The sequence below is a fragment of the Anomaloglossus baeobatrachus genome, chromosome 11, assembly GCF_048569485.1.
Source record: "Anomaloglossus baeobatrachus isolate aAnoBae1 chromosome 11, aAnoBae1.hap1, whole genome shotgun sequence".
Classification (NCBI taxonomy): domain Eukaryota; kingdom Metazoa; phylum Chordata; class Amphibia; order Anura; family Aromobatidae; genus Anomaloglossus; species Anomaloglossus baeobatrachus.
The window spans coordinates 15,721,536-15,733,819 of NC_134363.1; positions in this window are offsets into that span (position 1 = coordinate 15,721,536).

Here is a 12,284-nt window from a genome sequence, read left to right on the forward strand (position 1 = left end):
TGTGTTACTTATGTGTGACTTCATCATTAATTATAACTAAGGACGAAATTTCATGGACAAAAAGTAACTTTGAAAACTAATATATTTTCAATTTTTTGCTGAATTTGATTTTTTCCTTACAATAAACCTCTAACTTTGGCTTTCGACTCATAGGTTGACACCACTGTTGTGTAAAGATTCTGTGTAAGCAGTCATTTCATTATCATAATCTTATCTAGGAGTATGAAAATATTTTGCATCAACAAGGACTGTAACGTGGGCTTTACATGCTGCGACATCGCTAGCGATTGCTAGCGATGTTGAGCGCGATAGCACTCGCCCCCGTCATACATGTGACATTTCGTGACCGCTGACGTAGCGAACACTATCGCTATGGCAGCGTCACACGCACATACCTGTGCAGCGACATCGCTGTGACCACTGAACAATCCCTCCTTCAAGGGGAGGTGCGTTTGGCGTCACAGCGATGTCACTGTGGCGTCACTAAGCGGCCGTCCAATAGAAGCGGAGGGGCGGAGATGAGCGGGACGTAACATCCCGCCCACCTGCTTCCTTCCGCATTGCCGGTGGATGTAGGTAAGGAGATGTTTGTCGTTCCTGCGGTGTCACACATAGCAATGTGTGCTGCCGCAGGAACGACGAACAACATCGTACCTGTGGCAGCAGTGATATTTAGGAAAGGAGTGACGTGTCAACGATCTCCGTTTTTGGACTATTTTAAGATCGTTGATCGTTGCTTCTTGATGTCACACACTGTGATGTCGCTACCGGCGCCGGATTTGCGTCACTAACGACGTGACCATGACAATATATCGGTAGCGATGTCGCAGCATGTAAAGCACCCTTTAGGCTAGAATCACTCAAATACACTATATCTTTTCAGGCAGAAGTGCTCTCTACACTAATTTTAGGTGCAGTGCATGGAGCATGGTAGCACCGGGTCTTATATTGAGCAGGTGACTCGATGTGGCTAGCCAACCGCTTTAATGCCAGTAGCCAACATGGCTACAGCATTACCATAATTAGTAGATAATTTCCTTATAGTTGGTGACTGAAAAACAACTGTAAAAAATGCGAGGCAGGAAAAGGCTCAAGGAAGGTGCCCCAACACAAGGATACTCAATTGGGTATCGAGTGTGCCGAGCGACCCAATGCTCAATCAAAGTACCAAGCAGTGCCGAGCATGCTCGCTCATCACTAAGGAATATGCCAATTTCTACATGAGAAAAACATGGCAAAATTTCCCTAATAATTGTGAGATAACATTATTTCCAAATTGTATATTTATAAATTATACAGACATTTTCATATTTCTTTTGTATAAGCTCAAAATATATTTCACATTAAATTAAAACATTAATTCTAGAGATAGGTTGATTGTCCAGGATTCGAATTCTGCAAATCAAATTGATTTTACAGGGAATGTTATATTTGTACAACAACTCACAAAGGGGTAAAGTTAAAAAACTAAAAACTTCAAGTGACCCTGCCAGCTTCTGTACAGACAAGAGGTCCCTACCCTGAAGTCCCTAGGGGTTCTTGCAAGAGTTGGAATAGCCCTGACCACAGAATAAATTATGGCAACTTGCACCTATGCTTCCTGATTAGCCATTGAGCCCTCATGTTTTCCTAAGGAACCAGAGGGCAGAGCAGTGTGCAAATCAACTACAGAAGGGAAGGTATGCAAAAGTAGAAAGTGATCCCAAGGGTGTGGAGAATATCAACACCAAATATCCTAGCTGATACTCCACTAAATGGAAAAAAAAATAGTAATATAATTGGACTTCAAAATGGGAAAATCACAAGCAGGAAATAATAATAATAATAATTATTATTATTATTATAGCGCCATTTATTCCATGACGCTTTTCATGTGAAAGGGGTATACATAATAGGGACAAGTGCAATAATCATAAACAATATAAAACACAGACTGGAACAGGAGGATAGAGGTCCCTGCCCGCAAGGGCTCACAGGCTACAAGAAATAGCAGGAGGGAGGTATTAAATCTGAACCCAAAAGGTGATTGGGTAGGCAATTGAGTAAATTAATACACATGTTACCCTAATAGTATTTAATAACAAATGTTAGATTATGGATGACTCCAACACAGTGAGTTATAATTTAAAATTAATTTTTATTGAAAAATACTAAAAACATTAAAATTATTTTAAAATAATGTGTAGTGGTGCTTCAGCAACGGAAGGACAAAATTGCAGTCTATAACTTAGTGTAAATAGTAATATAAATACACCAGCACAAGTTATTAAGTATAGAAAAATACATAAATAATTATCAAAATATTTTTGCTAAAAATGCATGTGGTCAATAATAGACCTACCTTATTTATTTGTTGAACTTATATTCCACCCCTCTCCAAAGCCTCGGTGCGGCTCCCAACAACGTAAGTATACAACAACATATGATCCCAATCAGTATGTCTTTGAATCAGAAAATCAACAGAGCGGAAATGCCGTACCAACCCACCCACTCACATCAGCAATTGCAGAAATCCAAGGTGTGGACAGGGATCCTCCACGTAGCTGGTGACGAGGTGCACATCCAATGTATCATAAGGTTCAGTAACAGAGTCCAATTCAGGAAAGAGACGGCACTCACCGGAATCCAGCAAATTTCTTTATTAGAGTGAGGTGCAGTAAAAGTGGCAGGAACAGAGCAGACAGCGAGCCCCCTCACGGACGACAGCTGTTTCGCGTATGAATATGCTTCCTCAGGTCCATCGAGGCTTCAGTATGTCTTTGAATGTTTGAGGAAACCGGAATACCTGGAGGAAACCCACACAAGCACGGGGAGAACATACAAACTCCTTGCAGATGTTGTTCTGGGTGGATTAGAACCATGGACCCCAGCGCTGCAAGGCTGTAGTGCTAACCACTCAGCCATCTAGCTGCTCTCATCTTATACATATATCAACAAATAATGACATCAAAAATCTTTTTCCTATTGATCTGACATATTAAATAGCAATCCATCCATGTGCAATTTAAATGGACACAGAGTCCTAAAGTGTACTGACTGTTAAGATAAATCCACAATCCAGATTAGTGTAGTAACATGAAGTTCATAATAAAAATTCATAAGAACAAACTGCACATTGAAAAAAAGGTGCTCTTGTGCTTGTTAAATAGTTTTACCTCCTGTAGTGTGGCTGGCTGTATTGTCCCTCCACCCTGACGTACGTTTCAATTAGCTTTCTTCAGGGGGCGTATTTACCATGTTCAGTATATGGTAAAACTGACCAGGCAATATGATTCTCCAGGATTATTTGAGAATAAAGATACCAAATATGTTTAGTTTTATTTTAAGTGGTGAAAACAAATTCTGAAATTTATAAGAATTTTTTTTTCTTCTCTTGCCATATTTCAAGACCCAGAAAATTTTCATTTTTCAGAGTACGGGGTTGATTGATGGCTTATTTTTGTACCCTGAGATGACAGTCTTATTGTTGCCATTTTGAGTTAGATATAATAATATGATCACCTTTATTGCATTTTATTGTAATAGCCCAAAAAATTTAATTCTGGTGCTTTGATTTTTATTTCATTATGCCCCTTACCGATAAGATTATTTTTTTTTAATTTCGATAAATCAGATTTTTATGAATTTAGATCATCATAAATCTCCAAAATATAATGTATTTGTAACAAGAACATTGAAATCTGAATGTTCTTCTATGTGAAAAATTAAAGGGAACCTGTCAGCAGAAATTTCACAATAAACCTAAAAGATTCCCCTTCTGCAGCTCCTGGGCTGCATTCTAGAAAGGTTCCTGTTGCTATTGTGCCCCCTTTGAGACCTAAATAAATACTTTATAAAGTCTTACCTTTTTGCATGCAAATGTTTTTTAATGGTCATGGGGGCGGGCTGTCTGCGTCCGTTATTCGCCTCCTGCCGCTTTACGCCGTCCCCCTTGGCTGATTTCCATATATGAGGACGCCGCCCAGTGCTCCCGAGGTCTCGCGCATGCCCAGTGGCACTATTGCGGGACAGCACTGTGTAAAGTGTGACCGCTGGTAAGGTGATTGCGCAGACACGAGATTATGGGCGGGTACTTGGATGACACTGCTGATGACAATCACAGCGCCACCCATAATCTTGCGCCTGCGCAATCACCTCACCAGCTGTCACACTTTACACAGTGCTGTCCCGCGATAGTGCCACTTAGCATGTGCGAGACCTCGGGAGCACTGGGTGGCGTCCTCATATATGGAAATCAGCAATGGGGGACGGCGTAAAGCGGCAGGAGTCGAATAACGGATGCAAGACAGCCCGCCCCCGTGACCATAAAAAAACATTTGCATACAAAAAGGTAAGACTTTATAAAGTATTCATTTAAGTCTCAAAGGGGGCCCAATAGCAACAGGAACCTTTCTAGAATGCAGCCCAGGAGCTGCAGAAGGGGAATCTTTTAGGTTTATTGTGAAATTTCTGCTGACAGGTTCCCTTTAATTTTTCACATAGAAGAACATTCAGATTTCAATGTTCTTGTTACAAATACATTATATTTTGGAGATTTATGATGATCTAAATTCATAAAAATCTGATTTATCGAAATTAAAAAAAAATAATCTTATCGGTAAGGGGCATCTTTTAGGTTTATTGCGAAATTTCTGCTGACAGGTTGCCTTTAAATTCCTTTTACCACACCAAGGGGCAAAGTGGCCAATGCAAAAGTATAAAATAAATATTTTATTTATCATAAGCTGAAAATAAATCCATACATATATATTAAAAAATAACAGGGTTTATCCTATACAGGGCACTATGGTCCTCAGTATTATCTGAAAATTCTTAAGTTTTTGTAAATAGACATTCACAATCAGTCAATTGAGAGTTTTTCTGAATGTTCCAATCCCAAACATGTGTATTTTTTAATTGATTTATTTTTATTGGGGTAAACGTTTATGCATGAGGGTGATTTGAACTTTTTTTTAAAAAACAAACCAAATTATTTTTCTCATTTTTACTGTATTTGTTAGTCCCATTAGCAGACTTGAAGCTGCAATCAGATGATCACTTGTCCTATACAGAGCAGGGCATCAGCATCATCATCAGTACTACAGTATAGCAGAAATCTCGGTCTCCTATGAACACTGACCCATGGCTGACATTTTCAGTAGGATCGTAATGACAGACACAGAGGTAATCAGGAGAACTCCTGCTGTCATGACAAACCATCGGTGCCCCAGAATCGCATAAAGTGGGAGCCATGCCACCATCCACCTCATGCTAAATACTGCTGATAGCAATCGATAGTGGCATTTAACAGGTTAACAGTTGTGGACAGAATTCTGATCCACCCGTAGATATTAAAATGACGGCTAATTAACTCAGATGCCATGAGCAGGGAAGATGTGGACTAGGCGTGACATTTCTTTTGGATAAATAGTTGGTAGAAGGGTTAGGGGTTAGGAGCGCGCACGATGTACTCACTGAACTGAAAATCCGTTATGGTAGCAAGCTGCTTCCAGGTCACGCATTCACTTCTGGAACCAACAATTAACACTAATTGAATATTCACTGCTTTCCCCGCCCAGTGGCACGTGTAATTGGTTGCAGTTAGATGTGCCCCCACCCTGATTGGCAGCATGTCAGCTGAATGCAACCAGTCACAGAGTTTCCAGAACGGCCGGTAGGTGGAGTAAGCAGTGGAATTGTTTGCGGGTCAGTATCGTGGTGTAAAAATAAATGAATAAATAAATAAAACAATCAGTGTACCTATATTCTGATACCAGCACAGATGAAGCCCATGGTTAAAGGCTGCAGCCGCCAGCTGTTGGGCTAGTTCTTGGCTGTGAATTAAAATACGGTGGGAGACGCATTTGTGAGGGACTCGTGCGAGTCTTGCATCGCATCACCCGGCATAGCCTGATGCTCTCTGGACAGGAGTTTCAGCTGCATAGAACTATATGCAGCTAACCCTCTCCTGTCAGGAGAGTATGCAGCCATGTCGGGTGATGTGATGCAAGACTCATGAGAGTCCCTCACAAGTGTGTCTCCGGCCTAAGAGGAACCGGAGTAATTGATTACTGTTGTAGCCTGCTGTACTGGTGGCTTTCCTGATGAAGAAGTAGGGAGACACTTCGAAACACGTCAAATAAAACAACCTTCATTCAATCTTCTTTGGATTTATGTCATATCTTCGGCAGCGCAGTGATAGCTCCACATCTCTTTTGTTCCTGATCTGCTTCAGCTTGTTACTTGGACTCTGCAGCAGCTGATTACATGCTTTGAATCAGGTTGTGTGACACACAAAAACATAGCGTAAGCATATTCCGTTATCACTTTTCATGTAAAGGGGGCTTTACACGTAGCGACATTGCTAGCGGTGTTGCTTCTGAAAGCACACGCCCCCATCATTTGTGTGTCACGGGAAAATCGCTGCCCGTGGCGCACAAAAACGCTAACACCCGTCACACCTAGCGATGTCGCTGTGGGCGGCAAACAACCTTTTTTTAAGGGGGAGGTTCATTCGCCGTCACAGCGACGTTACAAGCGGCCGACCAATAGAAGCGGAGGGGCGGAAACCAGCCACATTTACAACACGCCCACCTCATTGCCGGAGAACGCAGGTAAGCTGTTGTTCGTCATTCCCGGGGTGTCACACGTAGCGATGTGTGCTGCCTCAGGAAAAACGAACAACCTGCAGACCGAAGGAGGAATGACATTTTGAAAATGAACGATGTGTCAACAATCAACGATTAGGTGAGTATTTTTGATCGTTGACAGCCGCTCGTAGCGGTTACATGCAACGACGTTGCTAGCAACGCCGGATGTGCGTCACGAATTCCGTGACCCCGACGACATATCGTTAGATATGTCGTTGCATGTAACGGGGCCTTAAGTTGGATAAGACCCTATTGTGCTTTTTCCCCCCTTCTGTTTTTCATGCCTAATCATAATACAAACAAAACATTGTTTTCTTTGTTTCGTGACTAAGAGCGCTTCTGCTCGAAATGCGTAGACCTGACAGACCCTTATGGAAAAAGTAAAGCATAGATTTTTATGAAGATTATTGGCGGATGTTGGATTTTTCTAACTTGGATCATATTACAGCTGCCTATTCAATTTTATGGATTAACAAGAGCATACATAGAAGACATTCAGTCAAGGGATAGGGAAAGGGAGCCATATGCATACCTGTAGAAGCACTTGACAGTGCAAAACGGCCATCTTCCTGGGGAGCCTGCACGGCTTTGCAGCGGCTTTTTTAATACACACCTTATCATAAAATAAAGCCAAAGTTTTTTATGCACAATGGAGTGGAGCTGCCCATTTTTTTCTTCTTCAAATGTGAATTTGCCACATGCAGATATCACCCCCGGGCTGGTGTCACAGAAATCAAGTCCAGGACCACTATAGAACTCTTTCCCTACTGCTGTTGCTTTATAGTAAGTAAGCTCACGACAGAGCTGCATTCCCAGCTACACTACTCAGTATTTTTGTAAAATGTCCTTTTTGCTGTTGCTTCTGATCATGTTCTACACTAAGACAAAGGTGTAGAAATGTGTCATGTCTTTGAGCTGTGTTTGGGAAAATTTTATAGCTACTAGTAAAACTGAAAGCTTAAAAATAAGTGAAAATTAGAAATAGAGCCTGCAGAGGGGAAAACTGGTGAACAATACAGAACGTAAGTCAAATAAAGGCCATCAATAGTGGTATGCCTTTTCTACACACATGCTGGCTTATTCTGATATGTCATCCTACATTACAGCTCCTATTTATGATAAAGGCTACTTTACATGCAGCGACATTGCTAGCGATGTTGCTGCCGATCGCACTCGTCGTTTGTGCGTCACGGGCAAATCGCTGCCCATGGCACACAACATCGCTAACATCCGTCTTTCATACCTTCCTAACAATGTCGCTGTGGCCAGCGTGCATTGTCTTCTTTAAGGTGGAGGTTCGTGCAGTATCACGGAGATGTCACAAAGCGGGCGACCAATATAAGCGGAAGGGCGGAGACCAGCCGCATGATCGTCATGCCCACCTCATTGCCAGAGGACACAGGTGAGCTGTTGTTCGTCGTTCCCGGGGTGTCACACGTAGCGATGTGTGCTGCCTCAGGAACGATGAACATCCTATGTCCCGAAGCAGGAACGATTTTTTGAAAATGAACGACGTGTCAACGATCAACAATTAGGTGAATATTTCTGATCGTTGATACTCACTCATAGGTATCACACTCAACGACGTCGCTAACGATGTCAGATGTGCATCACGAATTCCGTGACCCCGACAACATATCGTTAGTGATATCGTTGAGTGTAAAGCCCCCTTAACAGTTTGTTTCTCGATAGCAAAGGTGTTTGGGATGAAAGTTTACAGTTAATGATTAGTGATGAGCGAGTACTAAAAAGCTCGGGTGCTCGAAGCTCGGGCCGAGCCTCCCAAGATACTCGTGTACTCGGCCCGAGCACCGAGCCCAATGTTATCCTATGGGAGACCCGAGTATTTTTGTGAAATTACCCCCCGGCAGCATGTAGAAACCCTAAAAATGTCACAAAAGTCTCAGAAGAGTGCTCAAATGACATGGCATCAGCATGGGGAAGACCCCTTGAAGCATTTATCACTCAAAAGTCACAGCTGTGAACAATTTTGTCCAAGTTTTACGCCATTTTTACGGACTCACCAGAAAACCTTCCAAAATGACACCAAAATGAATTTTCATGGTGGAAATGTTAAGGGCACATACCCAATAGTGAGATAGAGCTGGTGTATGTTACTTTTTGAGATTAATACATGAAAGATTTTACGTGAAAACCTTGTGTGGCACTCCGATGTCCAAAACGCACGTTTTGTGCTTTTTACTAACGATGTCGGTCATTTTTTTTTTCATTCTATCTCCCGTCGGTCGGTCTCGCTCTGTCGATCTCTCTCTCTCTTGTCTGTCCCCCTCTCACAGTCTGTCGGTCATTCTCCCCCTCTCACTCTTACTTACCGTTCCCCGATCACTGCCGCGGCGCTGCACAGCTGTTCAAATTCCGGTGGCTTTTCCTCTTTTGAAAAAGCCGGCCGCTCATTAATCAATCTCGTATTCTCTGCTTTCCTGCTTTTCGGCGCCTATGATTGGTTGCAGTGATACACGCTCCCACACTGAGTGACAGCTGTCTCACTGCACCCAATCACAGCAGCCGGTGTGTGTATACTGTGCAGTGAAATAAATAATTAAATAATTAAAAAAAATGGCGTGCGGTCCCCCCAATTTTAATACCAGCCAGATAAAGCCATACAGCTGAAGGCTGGTATTCTCAGGATGGGGAGCTCCACGTTATGGGGAGCCCCCCACCCTAACAATATCAGTCAGCAGCTGCCCAGAATTGCCGCATACATTATATGCGACAGTTCTGGGACTGTACCCGGCTCTTCCCGATTTACCCTAGTGCGTTGGCAAATCGGGGTAATAAGGAGTTAATGTCAGCCCATAGCTGCCACTAAATCCTAGATTAATCATGTCAGGCGTCTCCCCGAGATTCCTTCCATGATTAATCTGTAAATTACAGTTAAAAAACACACACACCCGAAAAATCCTTTATTAGAAATAAAAAACACTAACAAAGTCCCTCATTACCAATTTATTAACCCCGACAAACCCTCCATGTCCGGCGTACTCCACAGTCCTCCAGCGTCGCGTCCAGCTCTGCTGCATGGAAGTGACAGGAGCTGCAGAATACACCGCCGCTCCGGTCACCTCCACGCAGCTAATGAGATGAGTATAGCGATCAGCTGAGCTGTCACTGAGGTTACCTGGATCCAGCGGTGGATGCAGCGGTGGCCGCGGGTAACCTCAGTGACAGCTCAGCTGATCGCGCTACTCACCGCCGCTCCAGTCAGCTCCATGCACCAACTGAGGTGAGTATAGCGATCAGCTGCTGTCACTGAGGTTAATCGCGGCCACCGCTGGATCCAGCGGTGGCCGGGAGTTACCTGACTGACAGCAGCTGATCGCACTATTCCCTTCATTAGCTGCGTGGAGGTGACCGGAGTGGCGGTGTCTTCTGCAGCTCCTGTCACTTCCATGCAGCAGAGCTGGACGCGACGCCGGAGTCCGTGGAGTACACCGGACATGGAGGGTTTGTCGGGGTTAATAAATTGGTAATGAGGGACTTTGTTAGTGTTTTTTATTTCTAATAAAGGATTTTTCGGGTGTGTGTGTTTTTTAACTGTAATTTACAGATTAATCATGGAAGGAATCTCGGGGAGACGCCTGACATGATTAATCTAGGATTTAGTGGCAGCTATGGGCTGCCATTAACTCCTTATTACCCCGATTTGCCAACGCACTAGGGTAAATCGGGAAGAGCCGGGTACAGCCCCAGAACTGTCGCATATAATGTATGCGGCAATTCTGGGCAGCTGCTGACTGATATTGTTAGGGTGGGGGGCTCCCCATAACGTGGAGCTCCCCATCCTGAGAATACCAGCCTTCAGCTGTATGGCTTTATCTGGCTGGTATTAAAATTGGGGGGACCGCACGCCGTTTTTTTAAATTATTTATTTATTTTACTGCACAGTATAGACCCGCCCACCGGCTGCTGTGATTGGGTGCAGTGTGACACCTGTCACTCAGCGTGGGGGCGTGTCTCACTGCAACCAATCATAGGCGCCTGTGGGCGTGGAAAGCAGGGAATATGAGATGGCTGTGTACAGAGCACAGCGCGCCCGCCGGTATAAAGGCTCGGTCACGCTGTGCGGGCCGGCCAATCACTGCAATTCCACAACTAACAGGGCTGTGGCATTGCAGTGGTCTGCCAGCCAATCCCTGCATGAGGGCTGGCTCTCAAAAGAGCGCCAACATGCAGAAATGAAGACCACGAGTAAAGCACGAGTATTGCAAAATTACTCGGTACCCGCCGAGTAGCCCGAGTACAGTGATACTCGTGCGAGTACCGAGTAGTAACAAGCATACTCGCTCATCACTATTAATGATGAGCGAGTTTCGAAATACTCGGATTCGTGATACTCATATGTATTCATTCCGAATAGTGTGTGTAATGCATGTCAAAGGGGTATAGTCGCAATGTAATGAGTAACACGAATTCCGCACTATTCGCTACTCACACGAATAGTATGGCATTCGAGTTAATCATTAGTTTGCAAGTATTCCCCATTGACAGTACTCGTCACGAGTATCGCAAATCCGAGTATGCCTAAACTCATTCATCATTATCTACAGTCATTCTATGTGACTGCCCGCTGTCGACATCAACACTGGAGAATCCTGACAGTGTGCGGTGCATGCACTATGACTTTTCATTAGTCTAAGGTCACATAGAGTGACTGCAGACTTTAATCGCAAACCTGAACAACCCCTTTATTCATTATGTCATCAAAATGAGAAAACACATTGCTTTGTGAATATTTATTGAAGCTTTCAGATAATCACATGTTAATTTAAATCAAAAGATTTCAAATGTTTTTTGTTTCTTCTTTTTGAAATTTTGACCAGTCCATAAGTCTTAAGGGGGCTTTACATGCAACAACGTAGCTAACGATATGTGGTCGGGGTCATGGAATTCGTGACACACATCCAGCGCCGTTAGCGATGTCATTGCGTGTAACAGCTACGAGCGAGTGTGAACGATGAAACATACTCACCTATTGTTGATCGTTGACACGTCGTTCATTTTAAAAAAATCGTTGGTCGTTGTGGACGCAGGTTTTTCGTCATTCCTGAGGCAGCACACTTTGCTACGTGTGACACCCCGGGAACGATGACCAACAGCCTACCTGCATCCTCCGGCAACGAAGTGGGCATGTCGTTAATGCGGCTGATCTCCGCCCCTCCGATTCTATTGGTCGGCCGCTGTGTGACGCTAGGAAGGTAAGTACGCATGACGGGTGTTAGCGATATTGTGCACCACGGTCAGCAATTTGCCCGTGACGCACAAATGACGGGGGGCTCGCTAGTGATATAGCTAGAGATATTGTAGCGTGTAAAGCCCCCTTTAAGCCAAAAGATGATCTAAAATTTGTGATTACCTTGCATACTACAGTTTCCATCATTCAAATGAAAAAAGTCGATCCAGCACAGTTCCAGTAGATAAAATTAAAAGTCCTTTATTGGAAAAAAATTTAAAAGTCCACTATGCCATGCTGCGAGGACGCGTTTCGGACTAACTGTCCTTACTCAGTCTCCAGACTCGAGACTGTTTTTCCAATAAAGGATTTTTCATTTTATCTACTGGAACTGCGCTGGATCGACTTTTTTCATTTGAATTGTGGATACCAAAGGAGCGGGCTGACTCCATTCAGATCCCTGC